Here is a 23,587-nt window from a genome sequence, read left to right as displayed (position 1 = left end):
AAAGAAGCCACATTCTTTTTAGCCGGGCTCGAAAGTACTTGGGAGCCTGGTGTAGCCAGGACTGAGGATATGCACTAACGCAGCTAACAGAGCCTCTCCCACCTCCCCCGCTTCCCCACTCACAGTGCAGGAAAAACGCAGGAAACAAGTAACCCAAGCACCAAGAATACCTTTCACACAACCCCCATCTCAAAAAACAAAAGACAAAGGGAAAAAAAAAGGGGGGCGGGGGGGGCAGCAAAGAGCTCCCAGACTAGCTCAATACAGATAAGCCAGACATGCCTGGAGTCATAACTCCGAAAGCTGGAAGGAGGGCACGGTCACGGAGGCTCGTACCCCGGACTGGGCGAGCGAGCAATGGATCGCCCTCGCCAGAAGACACCCGTCGCCTCCTCGGCAGGGCAGGCAGGCAGGGAAGTGCTCCTCGGTCACATCCAATTCCTCACTAAATATAAGTGCGCCACACACCTTCCTGCAAACTTTCAGCCCGAAAGATTTCGGGTGCGTTGAACCAGCATGAGTAATGAATAAAAGCCGGCTGATACACACCGCCCAGTGACCACAGGCAGCGGGGACAAGGGTCATGCACACACCAGCCGCCGAGGGCTGGTACACCCTCCCTACTTCTTGGCTGTAAAAAGTAGTACAAAACTTCCTCAGCGAAGGAGAAGCACTCGCCTTACTGCATCCTAGCAGATTAGAGGTGGGTGTCAAAAAACGTGGCACAGCCAAGCTAAGGAGAGGGGGGTGTTCCCAGCGAAGAGAGGCTGCGTTTTGTGTACTGAAACAGAAACACCAACTCGGGCGAGAGGGAGGATGCTCACTTCAGCTGCCAAGAGAAACTCGGGGGGTCCAGAGGAGGAGGAAGGGCACGTTGGGCCAAGACCAACTCCGTGTCGCCAGCCGGGCGGACAGCCCTGCCCGCAGCCGCCCTGCCCGGGCCCACCGCCGGGGCGGCCCCGCCGGGCTGTGCCGGGCTGCGCGGGGAGGAGCCTCTCCCCACAGCCCCGCTGCCACCGAAACTTCTCCAGGAACCGCGCTCGTCCGGCGCTTTTCCTCCGGGAAGCGGCGCTCCCCAACCCAAACCCCAGCCGGCTCCCACCCCCCCCCGTCCCAGCCAGCTCCCAGCGCCCTCCCCGCCCCACACAGGCCCGGCCGGGCCTGGCCCAGCGCGGCCTCCGAGCGCGGCCGGTCCGGGCCCGGCCCACACCCCACGGGCGGCGGCGGCCCGGCCCGCTGCTCTCCGCCGCGCCGGGCCGCGCTCCGCTGCGCTCCCCCCGCCTCAGCCTCCCGCCGCCCCCCCCCCCCGGGGAGCCGCCGGCCGGCCGGGCCCAGCCCGCCTCCCCGCTCAAAAGTTTCCAAGTGAGAGAAACGCGGCGGCCGCGCCGCAGCCGAGGACCCCACAACTTTACCGGGGAGCAGGAGGGTCGCCTCGCCGCCGACCGCCTCGCTCCGGCCCGGCCCCGGCCGCTTTGTCTCCGCCGCTCCGCCGGCGCCGCTCCCGTCCCGCGGAGGAAATCGGCTCTTCCGGGCGCCTCCCCGCCCCGGCCCGGCCGCTCTTCCCGGCACCGCCCGCCGCGCCGCCCCCGCGCCCTTCCCGGCACCGCCCGCCGGCAGGTGAGGGCTGGGGGCGGGCGGGAGCCCCGCGGAGGGGCCGAGTGCCCTCAGCCGAGAGGGGAACCCTCCCCTGGACCCCCCGCCCGGCCCAGCCGCCCTAGGCCGGGTCGGACGTTCTTTTTTGAGGTAGAATCAAAAAATGGGGGGTCAAAACCTGGCTTTGTCTTCCTGAGGACGCAAAAGGCCTGCGGAGAAGCGGGAGGGGATGGCTACTGGGGTCTGAAGGAGACGGAGGAAAAATTATAGCTCGGTTCCTCTTAGATTTTGTGAATTGGTGTTTTGTTTTGAAAGCCTAAAGTATATTAGCCTTCTCGAGAGCTGTTCCTTTTAGGAAGAGTCTTGGTCTTATGCCAATGTCTCTAATAACAAGAACACAGGGGAGAAGAAATCTCTGAGGTACCAGCAGCGCCCCCAGAGCTCCTGTCAGAAGAGAGGGGGGTTTTAGGGACCCAACCTCAATCTAGGTTTGCAGGTGGGGAGAGTTGTCTTTAAGTGGGGATTTGTTTCGAAGGTTGCTTGGAAAAGTCTCAGTGAGTCTCTTGTGAGAGAGTGGCTGTTTTTATCGTACGACAAATTACTCTGGGATTTTTCGTGGTGTGTTTTGAGATGGTTTTTAATACAAACGTCTCTACAGAACTTACACTTGTACTGGATTGTAAAAACAATTTAATACATTTAATACGCTTCATGACTCATTTGCCAGCACTTCTGAGATACCTGAACCTACTCGCTCCATCCTTTGATATTAAGCAAAATACAGAGAGATTGGGCAACTTACCAGGAAGGTGGGTTCCTTCAAAGGATGTAATTTAGCCAAGGGAGATGGGCAGCCTATGCGGATTCCCAGGGGTTCTGGCCCCAGATCAGGGTCACGGCGAAGGCACACCATGGTTCAGAACTGTGACTTTCCTCCAGCTCCTGGTTCAATGGCATTAGCAGGGCCGTGTTTCCAATTTTTGCCATACTCCTACAAGCCTTTCCTGCAGGAAGACAGACGGTGTCCTGCAGCGATTTAGATTGCATTTTTCCTTCCTGCAGGTTTAATCCAAAAAAGGGATCCAAGACAAGGAAATAAACAGAGTATCATTTTTTTACAATCCAGAAAGAAAATAGGGATCAGGAGTCCAACCTTGTCGGTGAGTGAAGTTAATCGAAAGAAAGTGAGATCTGTAATTATGATACCGACTGAGATAGATGTTATTAAAATAATATAGGGTCTTCAGTGCCTTAACAAACAGGTTCTCCTCTGGAAACACAGAGCAAACAGATTTTTTAAGCTCTTTGTATTTCCTGCTTGTACCAAACCATTAATATTTTGGTGTCAGTTGCACCAGGGATTCAAACTACTCATTTCTGATCTGTAGCATACTCTCAGTAAAATTGAGTTTACACTTCAATAGCTTGCTTTCTTTCATTACTCCTTTTAATATCATGTCTTGGCCTCCTGTGGTGGCTTCCACATTCGGCGGTTCTGCACGTCTCGCATCCTTTCAGGACAAAATGTCAGATAGAAAAAAAAAAAAATCTCTTTTAAAACTGCAAACTCAAAGGTAGAAGGCCTGGAGTTGTGGAGAATCACATGTTCTGCACTGCGCTGGTGAAAAGCGAAGGAAAAAGTAGGAGATCAGCTGGCAGCTCTGTTGGTTCGTGGAGCGAGTTAAAAGACTCAGCAAACAAAAACTAAAATTATGTAAAAATAGAGCCCGTTAGGTTGAGATTGGACTTTGTCTCTTAATTAACAGTTCTCTCTGGAACATGGTGGCAGGCTCTGTCAATGAGACTGTAATGCAGGGTGTTGTTTAGACAGGCACCCAAGAACAATAGCTAACACTTCCCATCCAGTAAATGTCATTAAGACAGCATCAGGCTGTGCCGGCAGCTTGAAATCTAATCCATTTTCTGAAACGACTTAGAAGTTTTCTGTTTGACCCCGAATCTTCCTTTTAACAGTGTTTATGGTTTTGTAATCCCATTTTCCTGTTGTTTTCTTCTTCAAATGTTTCTCTTGCCCCTTTTCGCTAGGTGAAAACCAAATGTAAGCCAGGGGAGAGGACAGACAAGGAGGAGAGGCCGCCGCAGCGATACTGCGGGAAGGTTGTTAAGTGAGTAGAATAAACAAACACTTTCAGTCTCGCCCCTGTTAGGGCAATTCGAGGTATAGCACGTAAGAGCAGAACATGGCTGGCAATTGCGCACTCCTGGCAGCGTGTCTGCATTAGTCAGATGTGTGTACAAGGGCGATCCCTGACTAGTGCCACCTGAAGACACCCATGTGGGTGTAGTCACGGCAGGGAAGCTGCCCTTTCGCTGTTAAATCCTGGGGTAGGTTTGTGTGCCAAGCAAGGAAGGGTCTTGTTTATGTAGCCCCTGGTGTAACTACGCTGTCTGCTAGTTCCAGCATACACAGGGTCTAAATTATATGCTTCAGCTGGAACTGAATTTTCTATTTCTGTGACAAAATTGATGAAATGATGTAGTTGCTCCATGTGTCCGTTCATGCCCATTTCAAAATGTGTGTTTGTGTTTTTTAAAAAGAGTGGTTTAGTTTTGCTATTTGTGAGAAGTGAGTGTTGAAACAGAAGTGAGGGCTGTGAAGACAGAACTGGGGCAGGAGACGGTAATGGGGGAAGTAAGAGGGAAGGAAATAAAAGGAACGAGGAAAAGTGGAGAAGATGTAGGGTGGTGTAATGACAGGCAGAAGTCACTGCAGGAGAGGCTGAATGGGCAGCAGTCAACCAATAGAAAGAGGTAAAACTAAAAATACGATAAAGGAATCTCAGGGTCCAAATACCAGAGGGTTGAGGCTATCTACAAGCTGATGTCACACTGTGCAGTGAGGACAGCCCCAGGGCAGCTGCGCTATGCCACCAGCTGACAAAGCTGACTGCAGAGGAGCAGGCACACGGTGCAGCCTTGTCACCTCTGCTGTTTTTGCAGAGGTACCCGTCCCTGGTCTGCTGGCGAGGGGGGCAGGAGCAGGGTAGGGACCTCACAGCTGGGCGAGCTTCGCTATGGGGGTCACCCCAAAATGTGGCATCCCTGAGGACTGGTGGCTCTCAAGAAGCCAGCAATGTATCACAGTGACAAAACTGAGGGTCTAGCACAAACCTCATCTCATGGATTCTATGGCGTCAAGTCCTGGGGGCTCCCCAGTACTGGTCTCAGCATTCCCTTGCAGCTGGGAGGCATCACCTTTCCTCTTCAAGGCTCAGATACCTAAAGAAGTAAGATCGTCTCCCAAGATCCAGTTAGGAACCAACATCTGCACAGCCAGAAAGCAAATCCCAGTGTCTCAGAGCCATGCGTGCCTCAGGACTGCACTAGCAGGGTGGGAAGCCTTGTAGGTGGGACTGAGCCACGCCACCTAAGCTGTACATCAAAGCAGAATAACTAAAAAACCCACCTTAATTAAACGAACCTCAGTCAGGAGGAGAATGGATTTACCAGTACGTTTGCATCTACACTGGGGCTCCTTCTGGCACTGCTGGCTGCCCGAGGATCAGACCTCGCTGCCCCGATCCATGCCGCAGTGCCTCCGAGGTCAGCACAGGCTGTGCCAGCCGCAGCTACAGCCACGGGCGCTCACTGCTGCTGTGTTCCCATCAGTGCCCACCCTCTCCAAGAAAAGCTGTCTACTAGAAACATGCCCGGATCCTTACTCAGGAAGCCACCGAACTGAAACACTGTCTCTTCCTCCACGTGCTCCCGGGGCCTCTGGAAAGAGAGACCTAGAAGCAATCCGTAACGCCAGCGTGACCGTGAGCACTGGCACCGAGCAGCATCCCCCCACGCACACACACTACAGCACAGGCGTCCTGAACAAAACAGGCAGAAACCGTAATGAGGAAAAATTATGCTGTCCCAAAAGGCTCAGCATGAACTGGGTTCACTGGTTGCTGCTTTGCCAGCTAGGGAACAGCCTATCTGGAGTAGTTTGCATTCACCTCCGATTCACACAGCCTTTGTGTAATAAACTGTCATAGCCCCAGAGAAGGGAACATTCAAAATAGCGCCCTGAGGCAATGCATAGCAGAAGCTTGAGAATCCTACTGCATGAGTCACTGACCTCCACACACTGCATCTATTTCAGCCTTTAATTAATAAGGTTTTACATTTCTATGGCACTTTCCATCTGGAAAGATCCTAAAATGCTGTGAAGACTAAGGGCAGGGCGTACAGCACCACTGAAATGTGGTTCCCAGAGAGGTGGGACTGTGCAGGGAAGGAAAGCTTAGCCAAGGGCACTGGGGAAAAAAATTCTTAATTTTAAATGGAGCCTCTGTTACATCACTGAGTATTTCATATCCATGGAGAACAGACAATAAGATTTTAGTTTCTAAGACACCGCTTGAATAAATAGGCATCACAGATTGCTTTCTTTATCCAGGGGGGATGCAGTGCAAAACAAGTACTGGGTGATTTTAATTTAGGGTGTTAAAGGACCACAACTTAAGCTACAAATTTAAACCATCAAGGCTTTCCTCCCTCCTGATGCATAAGTTATTCCCAAATGCTAGACACAAAGCAGAAGCCAGTGGAGGAAACAAATCCCATGCTGACAGCACCTGACCCTACTCTTGGAGCACCAAATTCCTGTTCACGTGCCCTGGAAGCTCAGCAGCATCACAAGAGGCTTCAGCAAGGTTAAAGCTGTCCCAGTTGTGCTTGGGGCCAATTGAATAAACGTGGAAACAGTCCTCTTGTCCCAAGGCTGACACGACCCCTGAGGGGAGCTAGGGCTTTGCTGAACCAGCACGAATCCCTTCATTTCTATTTCAAAAGATTAAACTAGTCGAATCGCTCTGCTGGGCTGACTTCCCTCGGCAGATGAGCAGGGCCTGGCGTGCTCTAAACCGAGGGCGACTGACATGACTGTCAGCCACAGCTGGCATCCCTCTCACTAAGTACTTGGCCAAAATAGGCTGGGAGCACTTGGCCACAAAGAGTTTTCAAAGGAATGTCAAAAACTCTCTTTTTCTCAGTGCAATTCCGACCTATTTTTATCTGCCACTTTCTGGAAGAGATACACAGGCATTGCCACGGCTAGTCGTAAACTTTCATTGCTTCCTGAGGAGAAATTGCAGGCAAATTACAGGCTAGCACACTCTTTTTATGTCTCTCCTGCTCGGGGCATGTCAGCACTGCTGCATTCCCTTCTACCCCCAACAACATTCCTCCCTGCTGTGTCCTCTCCTGCTTACTGATGGACATTAATGACCTACCTCCATAATTAACACATCTAGCACCACATTCAGCATGAGATGAGTCCTCAGTGCGATGTCAACGGGATGCTGGAGAAATGCACGTCCCACGCGTGCAGAGTGGGATCACTCCCGACTTCCACCTCCGCCCAAGCGTCTCTCTTGGCCACACTGCCCTTGAGCTCCGCCTGCTCTGTTAACCCAGAGTGAAGGCAGGGCTGTGTGTGCACGTTAAGCCTGTGGTTGCACCATATCTGATATTCCCTTCCCTGTGTGCTCCTGCTGACTCGCACACGCCCTGCAAAGCTCCACATCTCTCCTCTAGGCACACAGAGAGGTGATGTCCTTGCCTCTCATGCTGCAGGCTGGCATGGAGGAGCACCCTTAATCCTTCACGTTTCAGCATTTCCGAGGGGAAGGCATTGCTAGCAGATACTAATTGTCTCTCTCCATTAAGAGAGAAATACATACGAGCAGTTTTTATACTGTTGTAGTAGCAGGGAAACTGAGGTAGGGCAGGTTAGTGCTCGTATCCTGCAGCCCCAGCCCCGAGTCCAAGCCCCGGGCCACACTGCCCGCACTGCACCAGAAGGCCCTGAGACTGGAAGTCCCACAACCACGTGGCTTTTTAGGCATTGAAGCTTCATCCAAAGGGAGAAATCCTGTCATCAAGGTGAAAAGCATTGCTACCGAAATGTGATCAAAGAGAGAGTTATCAACTTAAGTGTACTCAGGAGTTTCTGTTCCAGACAAGAGAATTATCAACAAGAAACCAATCTTATAAGGTGGCTGCTATTGACAGGGAAATAAAAGGAATACTGTTCTTACCAGACAGGCCTAAGTTGCTCCAAATTGCTGTCAGCTTGAAATATCTTGCTGGTAATTTGTTTTCAAATTCTTTCTCCCTAAATTTGATTTGTTGCTGTACAGTGGATGATCTATTCTGCACAGCATCTCAAAGAGCATTCCCGTTGTCCTCTCACTGATTGTTTGTGAGCTATCACTTCTGGGAGTTGGCAGCATTTATTATAAAAAGGGACATCATCACTTGAAAAAGCAGATTTTGTCTGAGGGTGCGGTATCTGCTGCCGTTACAAATAGCAGCTAAGATTACTGGGAGGAAAGTCATCAGGGAAAAATCACATTTCCTCCCCATCTTTGAGCTTTGTCTGCATGGGCAAGTGGCCATGCTGCATGTCTGTATCCTGGGGTGGGGGAAGAATGAAGCAGCATTTTCTAACAAGACTTGAATAAATCCTTTTACTAGAATCCTTTTTAACCGGGAGAAAAATTAGTAGGGTTTCCCACCTCTTGTGGTATTGTAGCAAGAGGATGAGCATCACACCCAGCAATTTTTTCTGCTGATCTCTGCTCTTTCTTACGTGAGGGAGGAAAAGGGAACACTGACTTATAAAGCATCCTGCTGGGTTCAATGATGTCTCCTACGTGGTATGTCTGGGGCTTTCCCATGCCTCTGAACAATTGCTCCCGGCTCTCCAGAAATTTGGTCACTGCATAGGATATTTGTCTGCACACTTGGTACAGAGGTAGAAATGCAAAGCTCGAGTCTCACCTACCTGTCTGGATCTATCCAGCCAGGGTGTGGTTGCCTTGCCCCGGCTTTCTCATTCAGAAACATCCAAGTTTCTTCTCCGACGCTTTCCCTACTTATCTAAACCCACTTTGTCCAATGGATTAAACAAATCCAGAGAAATTCCAGTTTGGGTATGAGGAGCTACCTTGGGCTAGTTACATGGCTTCGAAGTGTGGACAGAATGGATAGACTTGCCCCAGCATGCCTGAGCCTGGCTCACAGGGCATGAGGAATGAAAAAGCTGTCCATGCAGCTTCACAGAAAATATAGTGTCTCACCCATCTTGTGCATACCGCTCTATTAGATTTAAAAAAAAAAAAAAAAAAAAAAAGAAAAGAAAGATAATCTACCTGGTACTTGCTTATTTCTGGATCTTTCCAGGAAAGTATTGGCAACTTTAGCATATTTCTGCTCACCAGCTTGTTGGCGGGACCCATCGGTGACATTGGAGAGGGCGCTGCGGGCACTATGTCAGGCACTGCAGTCACCCCAAGAGCTCGTGCTGTGCTTTGGGCAGGTCTTGGTGCCATCCAGAGCATGGAGACAGCTGGAGTTGGGACCTGGTAGAAGGATCACACTCCATGCACCTAGGCAGTAGAAAACTAATAATTGTTGCAAATGCTTGACTGAATTAAGAAAAAAGAGAAGGAACATAAACCTTCCGCTATTGTTATTTTCAGAAAGCAACAACACGAAGAGCCAGTTAAAAGGCCTCGAGGCTGCTGCAGATGGCTTGATGCTGCGCCCTGTCCAGAGCAGCAAATCTCCCAGGTGCCACTGCCAGGGCTTGGGACACTGCTGCGTCCCCGAGCACAAGTATTGCAGCCAGCCTGCTCGGCAGCCAGCAATTTTTCCTCTTTGCAGGAGCAGGCTGAGCCTTTCCGAGGTGACTGAATGCGGGTGTCAGCTGGGCAGGAGCAGCACAAATCAATCTCTCATTGCTTAAAAATATATCTGTATATCAGATCCAAACCCTTTCCTCTAGAGTCTTGCGGCAGAAATGGACTTTTAAAATGCTCAATTATTAATAGCTGAAATGCGGGGAAAAAACCAACCTCATTTGTCCTGCCAGAGCAGAGCGTGCTGGTCCCCGTCACCCACTGCTTGCACAGTGCCTGAGACTAATGAGATCAGGATGGAGTAGTGAGGAACAAGGCGGAAGGAGTAGTGGCTGAAAGCAGGGTACAAGCACCCCAAAGCAGAACCAGCTCACACAGGGACATGGTCAAACCCAGATTATCACAATCTTGATGTGTGCCAACTGTTGCTTTCATGCCGGGGTGCTAATTATCACCAATTAGGTGGGGTGGGTGGTTCCTTAAATGCAGGCTTCTGGCAGATCAGGGAGAAAGGACAGGTTTTGTAAACCCACAGATGTTGTGTTAAAGGGATGCTTTGGAGATTTAACAGCTTTTAGAAGGGAACCTGTGGGAGTTCCTCCAGAGGAGGACTGTCTGCCTAAACTTGCTTTTTTTGTTTTTCTTTCCCTGTGTTTTGGAAGAGCTGCTGCTTGCCAAGGGCCCAGCATAGGGAGGGGGCATCGCAGGCCTCTGCCCAGTGAAGGACGAGGCCATATTCTGAGGTGATGTATGACATGAGGAGCAACAAGAACAGATGAAAGGGGGCAGAGATGAGAGGCCAGGGGACAGAAAGACAGCAAGCATCATGTGACTGCCGGACAGGGGCTGGAAGAATTTTCTGTGGCTTCTGAACATAAATGAATAATATGGCTGTGCAGAGTCTCTCTCCCTTACCGAGATTGCCCACTGTTTTTGCCCAGTGCTCATGGACAGGCAGTGGCATGGGATGAACGATGGGGAAGGGTGGTTTGAAGCCAAATGAAATACCTTCTTCTGGCCTAAATTAGGGAATTGAATGGAGCCACTAACTTGGGTCCCCTTCTTCCTACTCCCTCCTGGGGAACAGATTGCATCCTCCCCATCCTGGGGAACATGGGCATCGAGAGGGGTCTGAAATCCCAGCGCCTTTGCCTGTCTGCTTTGTAGTGCATCGCCCTGAGCAGTGGTTACAAACCACAAGGATGATGAGGAAAGTGCCTGTAACCATGGCAATCCTCTGCAGCCGCAACCTTCCCCGCTGCAGCCCTCGGGGCCGGCGGACATGGGGGCCACCCCTTGTCCCATAGCAAGTGAGAACTGGTCCTGCCACCTGCATTTTTCCAGGGAAAAAGGTGCAATCCAAAGGGAACACCCCAGATAACTTGGAGGTGGCCCCAGGAGTTAGGGACAACCATGCCACAACAGGACCTGCCCCGTGCCAACACCAGCAAGAAGCCCTTTTGGTCCAGCCCTGAGACAAGCATCGCCCTGTCCCCGGGGAGCATCGCCCTGCTCCGGCTCCACAGCATCCGTCCATCTGCAACGTGGGGCTTGGGCACTTGGGAGACTTTGGGGCACATCCTCCAGTGAAACCAGCAAAGGGTACAGCATTTGGCAGCTGAGGAACTGGTGGTTTGGCTTTCTATTCCTTCCCACTTCAGCACTGCTTTCCTGCACAGCTCCGTTAGCAAGGCGTGCACACGGAATTTTAGCGATTAATGAGACAGGTGATTAAATACAGTTCTGCTTAAATTCAATCCCGAGAGGATGGATGTGGAACTGCCCTGCTGTGAATTAAGCAATAAAGCAGGAAAAAGTAGAAAACATGGCAGGGAAGTGGTTCCGTTTCATCAGCACTCTCGTGCCTAACGATCCCAGCATCTCTGCCCATTTAAGGTGCGATTGCAGTTTTGGTAAACCTGCGCAGGCTCTGGTCTGGGCTTGCCACAGCCACGCTGCAACCCGCTGCCGCCCTGGCTCTGCTGCCACTCGGCCAAAGCCAGGAACAGGTGCTCGTGCGAGGGCCAGCAGTGCAATCAGGAGGGGAGAAAAAGGGCAAAACACGACTTTTTATTAAACTACTGCCACTTTCTTATGCTAATACTCTGTTTAAAAATCCCATCCATGCCACACGTTCACCTGCAGCACTTCCTCTAAACCACCGTAGCTGTATCAGCTGTGACGCGGCCCTGGGGGATAGTGCAAGAGGTACTTTGCAGTGCAGAGCAGCAGCAGCACATATTTTCAGGGCAGGCAGAGCCCCGCAGTATCTCCTCACATTTGCAGGAGCCATCCAAAACCCTGTGCAAGTCTAAAAGTCGGGAAGTTGGGAAGAGCAATGGTAAACCCCTTCCAGTGAGAGCACTTCAAACCCACAGCTCTCAAAGGGCTCAGCAGTGGCCGCCAGCACCAATTATCCCCCCCTTACAGATGGGGAAATGAGGGAAACGATTTGCCCTGTGTAACCCAGGAGGGCTGGGAATGCAACAAGAGCCCAGATTAGGGAAATCTCAGCCCTTGGACTAAAGTGAGTCGTCAGATGTCAGCATCAAAGGCTACAAAATCTGAGCCCTGCTGCCCAGCTGGCCTGTGCGCTTGGGGATTTCTGAATGCTGGCAGGTCTGCACTGCCGTCAGGACTGCCCAGCCCCATGCCCTCTGCAAGCAGCTTTGGTTTCCTTCCAAGATACTGGGATAAAAGCTTCCTGCGAGCGTCACTAAAATTATGGAGGGCAGATAACTCCGAGCCATCCATCTGCTTGCAAGTCTCCACTGGCCGATGGCCACAAGAGTGTGCACAGGCTGAGCTCCCTCCGCTCAGTAGTGGTGCGGTGCCGACTAAAACACCTGGGTTTGTGCTCTTCAAAACCTCGTGTCCAGATGATGTGGTCCCTTGTGCTGATCACAAAAAGGCCAGTTCTTGACCTCACAGTCACTGGGGTTCAAATTCCCATTTTCTCCCCCACTGCCGGGCACCAGAGTATTTTATCCACACACTGGCCCCCGCTGCCAGCTATAACACAGGTGTAGGGGACTACTCAGCCCCTCAGAAGCAGAGCAGTCTGCTTGTAAACTTAATATTACTTGAGGTTTGCTCAGAGTTCATGCCCCAGGTTGCAGTTTGATGAAGTGAGCCAGTCCCAGGTGCTTCTGATGGATATAAAAAGGATATGCAATCAGTCGTGCACTTAAGCAAGTATATTACCAAGTTAAATGACTTCAGTTTTACTCAGCTAATTAAAAATGGAACAAAGCAGTGATCAGATTAAGGTCATAATTAATAACTCTATAGGTTCAAATTATCCAGTCACCAAATAAATACTGCATGTAATCAGAAGAAGCTGCGGCTGATAACTTGAGGGAATTAGTGTCCCATTCAGAGGTCTTCAGGAGGCAAGAGCTACCTTTTGAGCAGTAACCTCAGCCCACCAAGACAGCGTGTTAACCTTGCTATCGAGGAGACCCTCTTCCTGAGGCTTGAGGGTCTATACGAGCCCAGGTTGCTCCCTTAGAGGGAACCAATTGGACTCAGGATGGGCAAGAGCCCCTCAATCCCCACCTCCCAGGTAATCAGGTCAAGAGACACCACCCACCAGCAGAGATCACCTCCCTCTTCTCTTTCCACACAGCCATTTCTCCTTTTTGACCATTTTAATGCTTTGAAAGTTTCTTAAATTATCCCAATTTTAATTTTTTTAATATACCAGCAAAGAATCAGACAATTAACATGCACTTCTAGAGCGTTCCAATAGCTTTTAACACAAAATATAAAAGCAGGTTGCCTCTTTAGGAGCCTGAAGTTAATGAAAAGTTTCCCAAGCCAGTTACAGTGTCAGACCAGGACACTGCTCCAGCAGCTCAGTGGGACCCCAACACGCCAAGCACAGCCAGGAAGGTCGGGATCCATCAGGATTGCTCTGCCACACATCCCTCACCCAGACCATCCTTAAAACGTCACCCGAAGAAGTCACTCTACCATAAGCAAGGAGAGGACGGTGATTTTCACAGTGCTCTAATCACTTCTAGGTTGTACCACAACAAGCACCAGCAGCTTTAGCCACGTGCTGGAGCCAGGGCGCAATTCCCCAGCTGCCTGCTTGCCTACGGCTGCCGCAGTGCTTGCGGGGAGGCCAGCGCGGCTCGGCTGCAGGTAGCCCGGCTGCAGGCTGGGCTTACCCTGCACTCGGCAAGGCAGAGACTCCAGCGTGGCCGCCGGCAGCTTTCCTCACACCTTGGCTGCTGCCTATCACTCCGCTTTCTGCTATAAAGGCTTTTCTCTGGTTTTACTGTGATGCAGAAGAGCATGAAATGTGGTTGTCACTCGGTTTGCAAGAGAGGGTTTTGGCAGAGCTTTCGGGGAAGCTGCTGTGGTGCATGGATAAGCCCAAGGGAATTTTAGCATAAGCAGGGGCTCTGCCTGAGTGGGCTGTGAAAGACAGGCCCTTTGGGGGGAAAACCTTCCCCTTCCCAATCAAGCAACCAAACCATCAGGGCTGTGAGCAAAGGAAGGGCATTTTCAGAGTACTGCCAAACCGAGGACCTCACAGCCTCTGGAAGCCAAACCCCATCAGTGGACTCAGAAGGGATTAAACAAATTCAGAGAAAGAAAAACTTCTTTAATGCTCACTGAGAGCAGGGCTCCAATGCAACCCCAGCTCTAGAAACCTTCAGCCCCTCAGTTATGGGCGATGGAGACCAGCGACTGCTCCCTCAGCCCTACCATGGGCTGCTGAGCATAGGCTGCCACGCTGGGGGGTCTTTGGCCCAGCACCACATCCTTTACATCAGAAATTGCATCCAAACTTAGATAAAACCAACATAAAGTCCTGTATAAAGCCTGTAAATGTTCACAACTGCCTCTGTGAGGCTGCTGGGCTGGCACAGACCAGGAGCGAGTGGCTGCCTGTGCAGGCAGCTGCCTGCCCCGGCCCTGGGACTCTCCCATCTCTCCTGGCAGATGGAGAACAGATACAACCACGGATGCACACCTGGAAGAGGAGCTCTCTGCATCAGCCTGGCAGGGCTTTCCCATGAACTTTTTCCTTTAATGATTTTAAAATTTTATATTATTAACAAAAAAAAGATAGATCTGTTGTAAAACTATCATTTAGCTGTTTGCACTGATGGAGGGACAGTCACGGGGGGGATGCACAAGAGGGCCTGACAGGCAACAGGTCACTTTTTGTCAGGTACTGCAGCTGCACAGCTCAGCTCCACACCGATATCCATCACCAACACCCAGGGAGCCATGGTCATGGCTCAAGGGACCATGTCCCCTCTTCCCCAAAACAGGCTTTCTGCCTCCAGGAAGGTGCTCCTAAGCTACATCAGCAACACCCTGAGCAGTGCAAAAAGCCACATAATCAATGCCATGAAAATCCACGACAGCTGAGTCTCTGAGCAAAAAGATACAGAAACCCACGTCGCTGAGCATCAGGGCTCACACAAACCCGCATCACCCTGGGCAGCCCCAATCCTGCTGCCCTCAGCACCGCTTTGCTGGCAGACTTGCCTGGGTCATTCTCATGGCAATGGCCAGGAGATGATTTATTTTTAATCCAGGCCAGACCTTTTCTGCTGGATTTCCTTCCAGCCCGATAGCCTGGAGGGAGGACAGTGCTGACGTGTTCACAGCAGCTTTGCAGCATCCTCAGGCTTCTTAATTAGAGTAGACATAAACACCTTTGACACAGGTTGTGAGGTTTCTGTCTTGTTACTGAAGCACCAAACAAACAGGCTTCAAAAGGAGACATAATATCTCAACTGGAGCCCCTGGAGCTGGTGCTTGCTGATGTACTCACCTCTGGTGCACAGCCACAGCCTGTGCAAAGCCCCCTGGCTCTTTTGGCTCCCCTTGCACCCATCCCACCCCATCCCACCCCACCCCACCCCACCCCACCCCATCCCATCCCATCAGCCCACGGCCACACCAGGCTGGGCTGTACAGGGCACAGAGACCTCACAGCACCCGGCACAGAAGGCAGAGGGGTGGGAGCGTGGCTACAGCACCCTGCACCACCACCTCCCTTGGTTCAGTAGAGCTTTGCTGGCTGTGAGCTGGGTGTTAAGGCCAGGCAAGCCAAGTACGTGCTCCATAAATCAGCCCACTCTGTGCCTTTACTATGGGCTGGGTGATCCCTCTCTGAGCCATTCATAGGTGCAGGGAGTTTCTCGCTGTAGCCACCAGCTGAGGACAATGACCAGCTCTGCCATCCCCCTCCACCCCAGCAAAGAGCAGCTGCTTGTGGTCCCTTAAAACATGATGTGGTGAACATCACCTGTGGGTGAGCAGCACCTGGGGATACCCCCCACCTGCTGCTGGGCAGCTGCCTGGAAAGATGCATGTCTGGATTTTTCCTCACCATGGGCAGACCAGCAGCCCCGGGCTGGGGCTGGGGAGGTCTCTGTGCTTCCCATGGGGATGCATTTCTTCCAGCCAGCAGAGTCCATCCTTGGAATATGGCTGAATAACGGCCGCCCATCCTCTGCTGCACCTCCGCACCGTGGCCAGGCTCCAGCAGCTGGCCAGGGATGCTCCGGAGGGGCTGGTGAGGGGCTGCATCCCCCTGCGAGGCTGAGGCCTGGGGCTGATCTGCCTGGCAAAGCCTGGAGATTACAACCTCCATGCGAAAACCAATTTATTTTGACAAATAAAAAAAGGAAGCGATGCGGTTAGAGGCAACAAAGCTCTTCTGAGTGCACAACAGTAGAAAAACACACATCGTTTGTCCCGGCTTCAGCAACCAGGGGAGAGAATAAACTTAATTGCTTTTGTAAATTAAATGTACAGGTGATTTGCTCGTGTCACGTGTGAGTTTTGCCCTTCGGTATTGAAGGGAAGTTGCCCTTTCTGCTGTTGGAGGCGTGTGACAGATGCATGCCAGGCACAGGTCTGTTCTGTGCTCGGCGGCAGTTGCTGCTGCAGGCTCTGCCCAGCCTCTGCTGCGCTGGCTGGGCTGGCACACAGGCTTTTATTTACAGCCACTTATTTCTCCGCACATAAAAACCTGCCCTGCCGAGCACGGCACTGCCCCATGGCCAGCAGGACTCACGGCCAGGCCTGGAAGAAACCCCTCATTCAAAGCTCAAACCCAGTCCGGCTGAAAAATCCCCCCGGGAGCGGTTTGCAGAGCTGGGGGCAGCCAGCCCAGCCTTCCCCTGCCCTCTCCCATTCCTGAGATGGGGATATCTCACCTTAAAAAGTAAAGAACTGCAGGCTGCTTCATCTTCAAAGTTATTGCTCTTTCAAGAGTATGGGGCACTAGATGTATCGCAGGGAGCCCTTGGCGGCAGCAGTGTCCTTCCCCTGTCATGACCATCCAGCTTGTCAGGTGATGGGCTGAGAAATGCTGGTGTGCCAACGTGCCAACCAATTTCCTAAAACTGAACTAAATTTTACATTCTATTTTGCTCCAGTCTCCCTCCAATACACTATTTGAAAATTAACAGTGATTTAAATCTCTCAGCTACTGTACAGAGACAGGCGGGGATGGAGCATCCAGACTTTTATTATTATTTTATTGCTGCCAGCACCTTTGTAACCCCCCCACCTTCATAGCCCCACCTACATCAGGGCCGGAACAGCCCAGAGCAATCACAGTTTCTTTCTGAAACCTCTATTTCTTGCTGAATCGCACCCAGACACCCAAGCAGATGCTTTCAAAGTGCCCCAGGAGCCCTGCCTCCTGCCTCAGCCACCCAAAAGCTGCCCTGTTCACTGGGAGCAACCTCCTGCCCCTCCACATGCCTCCACCACACTAGGACACCCCACAAAATCCCTCCAGCTTTTAATACAGTGGAAACATCTGACTCCACAAAAGCGTCCTGCTATGGTTTATCTACAGTTTTTAGCATGGTTGGAGCTTTTTGCAAAGAGCCCAGCGCTGGGTTTGTGTTATATTTACACTCAGCAATTTTAAGACCCTCTTCTTGGTTGATCTTCAAGTGGTTGAGCTCCGATGTCCTTCCACCAGATGATGCCAAGCCCCTTGGGTACCCAGCTGCAGTGGGGGAGAGGGGGCTGCCCAGCATCTCCTCTAACCTGCCTCAGCTCCTCCTCATTAGCTCTCTGAAATGCCCAGGGTGCTGGGTCTCCATGCCGGGATTTGTACTATTTGCATTCTAAATGCACAGGATTTGGCCAAGTTAATGTTTTAAGAGGGTTGTTGGAATAATCTGTTAATGTGTAAGGGGTGGGTTTGTCCTCTTATTGCTCAGGGCCTGGAGCAGCTGTAAAAGAGAAGCCAAGAGCAGCAGGGTTTGCCAATTACATGATCCTATTGCTAATTATATTAATTATGAAGGATATGCTGCTAGGTGACATCTCCACCAGAGGCCTGCACTGTAGCATTCAGGTCCCACATCCCCGTGGCTGTGCACAGAGATTCATTCGGACCCTTTTCGGGGCTCCTGGGCAATGGGGGATGAGCCCCGAGAGATGCAGGGAGGAGCCATCACCCAAAGGGCTCCCCAAAGCAGGAGGAAAAGAGCTGGGAGATCGGGGTGCTGGGGGCACCTCTGTGCCAGGGCTGCCCAGAGCTGAGCCCGGGGATGCACCCAGCACCCCGCTGGGAGGGTCCCCGCAGCATCCCGATGCTCAGGAGTGCTGCAGGGGATTTATGGGGGATTTATGGGGAAATTTGAAATGTCCCCTCTGGTTCTCCTCTGCCCGCAGCCCCCGGGCAGTGCCGGCTAGTTTGCTCCCTTCCCAGACACTTTCATAGCCTGAAGTCGCTGTTTGCGAAAAGCAAATGTTTTACTGTTAGCTAATCCGGCTTGTTTGCAAAAGCCCTGAAGGCTCATTTTAATTGCAAGTAAATGATTCTTAACGATATAAATCAGAGCCAGCCGAGGCACGAGTGTTTGTGATATCTTGCACTGTAACCAGGAGTCAAGAAATGAGTTAGTCTCAAATTGAAAAGGGGAAGGTTTCCATCTGAAATTGGGCAAATATGAGACTTCATCAAGGAAAGATAATCACTTCGCGGGATAATAATGAGGCTTCAGCTTATCAGTTTTGCATGGAGAATCCTTAATATGCCTGTAGTGGATTTTGCTGCCGTGAATGGTGCAAGAGACAACTCAATAAGAAAGCTAATGGAGGGAGAAGAGCCACAGCAGCCCGGGCCCTGGTTCTTCCCCAGCCCAGAGGCTCAAACCCACCTGGCTTTGGAAAAAAAATTCAGGAAAATGAAAACAAATCATATAGATTGCAAAGTGTCTGGCTAGGGGCGAAAGGTCTGCTTTGGTGGGTCCCTGCCTTGCTCTGCCAGCATGTCCCATGTCTTCTTGCAGGGGGTAAAGGTGTCCATCCCCAAATGGGGTTCCTGGCTTGCTTTCCACCACCCTGCCCAGGGTCCCAACCTGCCTGGCTGGGATCAGCAGTTTTTCACTTGGTTGTAATGCCAGCTGGATTAGCCCTGGGGAGGACAAAAACCTGACTGTGGGTGTGCGAAGGGACGGGGACATGAAACGGCCAAGATCTGGCGTGTTTAGGGTGCTGATTCCCACCCCATTCCTCTCATCTGCGCAATTCAGACTTGCAGGCTCTCAGCATCCCCTTCCCTCCCCTTTGCAGGCAAGGAAGCCTCAGCTGGGGCATCACAGGGCTGTTTGGGAAGCTGTTGGCACTGCCACAGCTGTGGGCTGTCCCCAAGGTGGGTGACCGTCCCCAGAGTCGTCCTGGCCCAGGGGCTCAGCAGAAACCAGGGGCCAGCTCCTGCACCCGTACACCCCCTGCTCCAGACCATGACCCGTCTTCAACCTGGGAACTCAGCTGTAATTACTTTATAGTTCTGCCGATTTCCAATGAAATTAGGTGAAAGCTTAGATTTGAGATGGGGACTTTGTCTTCTCAGGAGAAAAATGGAAAAGAAAAAAGGGGACCTGGAACATTTGGTTTGGTTTAGCATTCAGGGAAACTTTCTTTTCCCAAACTCAGGCTGAAAATGACTCAGTATTTTCCTCCCCAAATTGCTCCCATTGTTTGCCTTGATTTCCACTTGCTGATGCCCGAAGCATTGCTCACTGAGCTGCTGCCTCTTTGCATGGCTGCAAGTGTCCCTTCAGAGCAGAAAAAGCCACGTATGCACCGAGCCAGTGCCCTGCCAGCTCCAGGGGCAGCTCCTCCTGCCCTGGCGGGGACACAACCACCCCAGGGCCGGGGCTGGCTCCCAGGGCTGCTGGAGCTGGCCAGGCTGGGGGCAGAGGAGAACCAGAAAGAACATTTCAAATTTCCCCATAAATCCCCCATAAATCCCCCGCAGCACCCCTGAGCATCGGGATGCTGCGGGGACCCTCCCAGCGGGGTGCTGGGTGCATCCCCGGGCTCAGCTCTGGGCAGCCCTGACACAGAGGTGCCCCCAGCACCCCCATCTCCCAGCTCTTTCCCTCCTGCTTTGGGGAGCCCTTTGGGTGATGGCTCCTCCCTGCATCTCTCGGGGCTCATCCCCCATTGCCCAGGAGCCCCAAAAAGGGTCCAGATGTGTCTTTGTGTGCAGCCCCAGGGATGTGGGACCTGGAACCCACTGGGACAACCGGCAGTGGGTATGGAGGAGCAAGAGGGAAGGGATGATGCTGGCGCTCATGGTGCTGGGCTCGGGGAGAGGCAGGGACCCCATCTGCCCACTGCAGGGGTTCCCAGGTGAGGGTCCCGTGGGGAGACCAGCCACAGCCTGGCTGTGCCCGGGCAGTGCAAAGGGGAAGATTTGATGGAGGTTTCAGCAGCCCAGTGGCTGTGATGTATAGTGGAGAGAGGGCTGCGGAGCTGAGCTGAGTGCAGCATCCACTCATCCCTGGCAGACGAGGGGCCCAGAGCGAGCGTGGTATCTGTGCTAATCCCCCCTCCATCTGTGCAGCGCCAGGTCGGCAGGATGACCTCTCTGACCAGGGGATGCTGCTGGGATCGGGGCTGCAGCGGGAGCACCATGCAGCCCCTGCACAGCGAGTTCCCCATGTGCTGGGAGGGTGTCAGCACCAGCATGGGTCCCAAGGACGGGTGAGGCTTGTCCTGGCTGGGTCAGTTCCAATGTCCCCAGCATACCCCGGGGACCTGGCTGGGCAAGGACACGGGGCACCCATCCCATCGCAGCCACGCACGAGGACAGGGGCAGGCGGTGGGACCGGCCAGACACTGAGGGCTGCTGAAATGAGAGATTTTGCACAGCAGAGCTGCTGGACCTGCTGGCCAAAAGGGCTCATGCGTCACACTTGGTTTGCCCAAAGCATCCGGTAACTTGCATACAATTAAAAGTGGGCTGTAATTGCCCCGACTGTAATATCTCGGGCTGTCGGGAGGATAAAGCTGGACTGGCCAGCACGGAGAGCCCAGTGCTGAGCCAGGCAGCGGGTTTGCAGCCACCGGGGCCGTGCCAGCTCGTCGCATGGCGCCCTGACCACTGAGAGCCCAGGACACAAATGCGCTTCCCACGGAGCATCTCCCCCAGCACAGGATGGGGGTCCTGCCCCCCCCGGGCAGGGCAGCGGCTGGGGGCAGCCGGCTGGGGAGCAGGTGCAGCTGCTGCTGAGCGAAGCTGTGGGTTCATTACCAACCTTTTCAAAACCCGTGCTTAAAAATAACCCCCGTTCGCACGGGCTGGCTCAGCTGCACGGCTGGTCCTCATCTCCCTCTCGGGATATAAATAGCCGGTGCTGAATAGCAATGCTGGCCCAGCGCTTTTCACGCCGCTGCACAAGAGGGGATGGTGGCACGAGCCCCGATGGGTGGCTGGGGATGTTGGCCGAGCAGCCCAGCTGTGTCCCACCACAGGACTCCCAATGGGAGCTGCTTCCAGCCAAGACCTCAAAGCAAAACGCAATCAGGGGAGCAGCAAGGAAAAGAGACTGGTGCAGTTTTGGGGTGAGGGTTGAGGAAGAGAGCCATCCCCATGGCTGGGGTCTGCAAACCCTTCTGGTCCCCCAGGACCTGCCCCAGGGACGATGCTGGTAAGGGCAACCATTTCTGAACAAGCTTGGCTTTCCTTTCACAAGGTTTCACAGGCTTTTGGGGGAAATGGGTGATTTTGTGATGAATTTTGTGGCAAAATTAGAAATTTGCCATTTGCAGAAGAGGGGTCTCCTGCGTTACAGTCCTTTGGTGACAGTGGTTGAAGATGCTACCACACTGTGTGTCCTCCAGCAACCCCTGATATCAAGGCAGGATGATGTACCCAGGAGGAAAGAAAATAGATGCTAAAACAAAAGCAAAATTATTTTTCCTTTTTTATCTTCTACCAAGAGCCTGGTATTTAATAATGAAGGAGAGTCAGATGCTCAGATATGCCCTTATTAAACAAAAGGTATAAATGTCTTTGCTTAATCCACTGTGCAGCTATCAGACTAAATGCAGGGCAAAAGATTTTAATACTTTTTCTAAATGAGCTGATGCTCTTGTTATTCTCCAGTGCAGCTGCATCTTCCTCTGTCCAGGAAGCTCCTCAACTGCTTCATCACGGTCCTCCCCAGACTAACCCCTGCGTCCTAGCAGGAGTTCATCATTAGTCTCCACATATCAAGAAGATGATCCATCACGCAAAGCGAAGAGGAGGAAAAGTCCACGTGAAGCCTGCCCTCATCATGGCAGCACACCACATCCTTGGAAGCAGATTAGTCGCAGTGCCACCAAGAGATGCCGTGAAATAACCCTGTGTGCTCAGTGGACTAATCTAAGCAGGAGGAAAAATTCATGCCCGAAGGCAAGGTGAAGAGTTTCTTGGTTGTGAATGATACTTTTGAATAGGCAGTGAAGTCTCTTCTGGGAAAGGGTTGGAAAAATCTACTGCAAACCCAGAAACCCCTCATATCTCCATCACTGCCCATCCGGGCTGGGGCTGGGCTGCAGGGAGCCACCAGCAATGGCTTTGATGTCACAGGCAGGGACTGTACTGGAGAGTGACACTGAAGCTGGGGGTCCCTTTCACCCTGTGTCCCTCCAAGCCGGTGTCGGTGGCTCTGGCTGTGTCACCATGCAGAGCAGACGGGGACAGCCTCCGTGGTGATGGAGCTGATCTCTGCAGCTCTCGGGATTCCCACCGCTGCGTGGGGTCTAGGATGCTCACTCTTGCTCTGTCTCCTATTCATTTCCAACAGCAACAGAAATTTGCTCCGTGTCCTCCTTGATTTAATCCAGAGGAGAGGGGCATTTGATTGCTCGTGTTTCCTCCACTTAAATTGTCTCCCCTTACAGCATCTCTGCTAGAGAAAAGGGGATGCTCTGAGCTGGCCACCTGCCTCGATGGCCAGGGAGATGTCATGCATGCTTGCAGGCATCCCTGTTGTGCTTGGCTGTATTACCTACACCCTTTAAAAAGTACTTTTCCATGAAAAACAGTTATCTCATAACCAGGAAAACAAGGAAAAGCTCAATTTTGGGCATCCCCGCTGAGAGAGGGCTGAATTGGTGCCCAGGCTGGGAAAGGCTGTCCCAGGGTACAACACTGGGAAGGGCCACGAGCCCCTTCATGGCCAGAGATGGCCTTTGTCTCTGTCCTCAAGCCAAAAAAAGCTGTAGTTTGGTATCATCTCATGAGTTATCCTCAGCGCATGAGTCAATGCTGCTCCTCGGGTTTATCATTTTTGGGGGAGTGGGCTCTTGCTCGTTCCTCTGCGGAAGGCACAGTGGGTTAGGAGCCAGGGCAGGGTGGGAGGGGATGCCTGGGCCAAGCGCTGCGGCCACCCCTCTGGAGAAGACATCTCTCTTCCTAGTTAGGGAATCAAGCCAAAATGAGCCCTGCCAGTGACCCTTCTTCAAATCTCTAGCTGCTTTCAGGAAACCTGAAATGATGGTTACACTCACATTGTAAGAAGATTATTTCTTTTCTACTCTGGGCTTTCTGCCTGCATACAATTGGTTACTAATCATATCTGTTTAGCTAGTTAACTTGGGAGTTTATCGGTCTGAGCCCTCACCTTTATCAGATCTCAGACTTGCTGAGCCAATGAGCATCTCTTGTGCTTCCTGGGCTCCCTGGAAGATCTCTGCCACTTATTTTATTTTAAATGTGCTGAAATTATGCCAGGCTTGGTGAAACTGCCTCTTCTGGAAGTCCCTGCAGCTCTGAGAGATGCTCCCCAGCCCAGTGCACAAATGGGAGCAAGTGGCACCGAAAAGCTTTGTACCCACCATGCCATAGCACCAGGGGGGTCCATCCTGGGCAAAACCCGATCCTGGGTGATGCAGGGTCCTTGCAGAGCTTCAGGGAGTGTTAAAGTAATTGCAGTGGGCAGCAAGAGAGGAGAAAGCTGCTCCTGCAGCCCAGGCTGCTCTGTGCTTTGTCTCTGTGTGCACACACATGTTGCACATGCATGTGTAAACACACATACACACACACACACACACAC

At 52.1% G+C, this 23,587-nt stretch overlaps 1 protein-coding gene across 2 annotated transcripts in view; it reads right to left on the bottom strand.

The window, feature by feature from the left end:
- CTNNA1 (catenin alpha 1) overlaps positions 1 to 2,414 on the bottom strand; it is a 119,855-nt gene extending 117,441 nt beyond the window's left edge. The window contains exon 1 of one of the 2 annotated variants that reach the window (XM_074838971.1): positions 2,396 to 2,414. The gene's annotated coding sequence lies outside the window, so the exon portion shown is untranslated. Of the gene's footprint in view, positions 1 to 1,412; positions 1,560 to 2,395 lie in introns of those variants that run through there. The other variant, XM_074838970.1, reaches the window with a different exon arrangement.
- Between the last annotated feature and the right edge of the window lie 21,173 nt (positions 2,415 to 23,587).

The sequence above is a fragment of the Strix aluco genome, chromosome 13, assembly GCF_031877795.1.
Source record: "Strix aluco isolate bStrAlu1 chromosome 13, bStrAlu1.hap1, whole genome shotgun sequence".
NCBI classification, from domain to species: domain Eukaryota; kingdom Metazoa; phylum Chordata; class Aves; order Strigiformes; family Strigidae; genus Strix; species Strix aluco.
The sequence above is the reverse complement of the archived record's forward strand: the minus strand, read 5'-3'. Positions and strand labels throughout refer to the sequence as shown.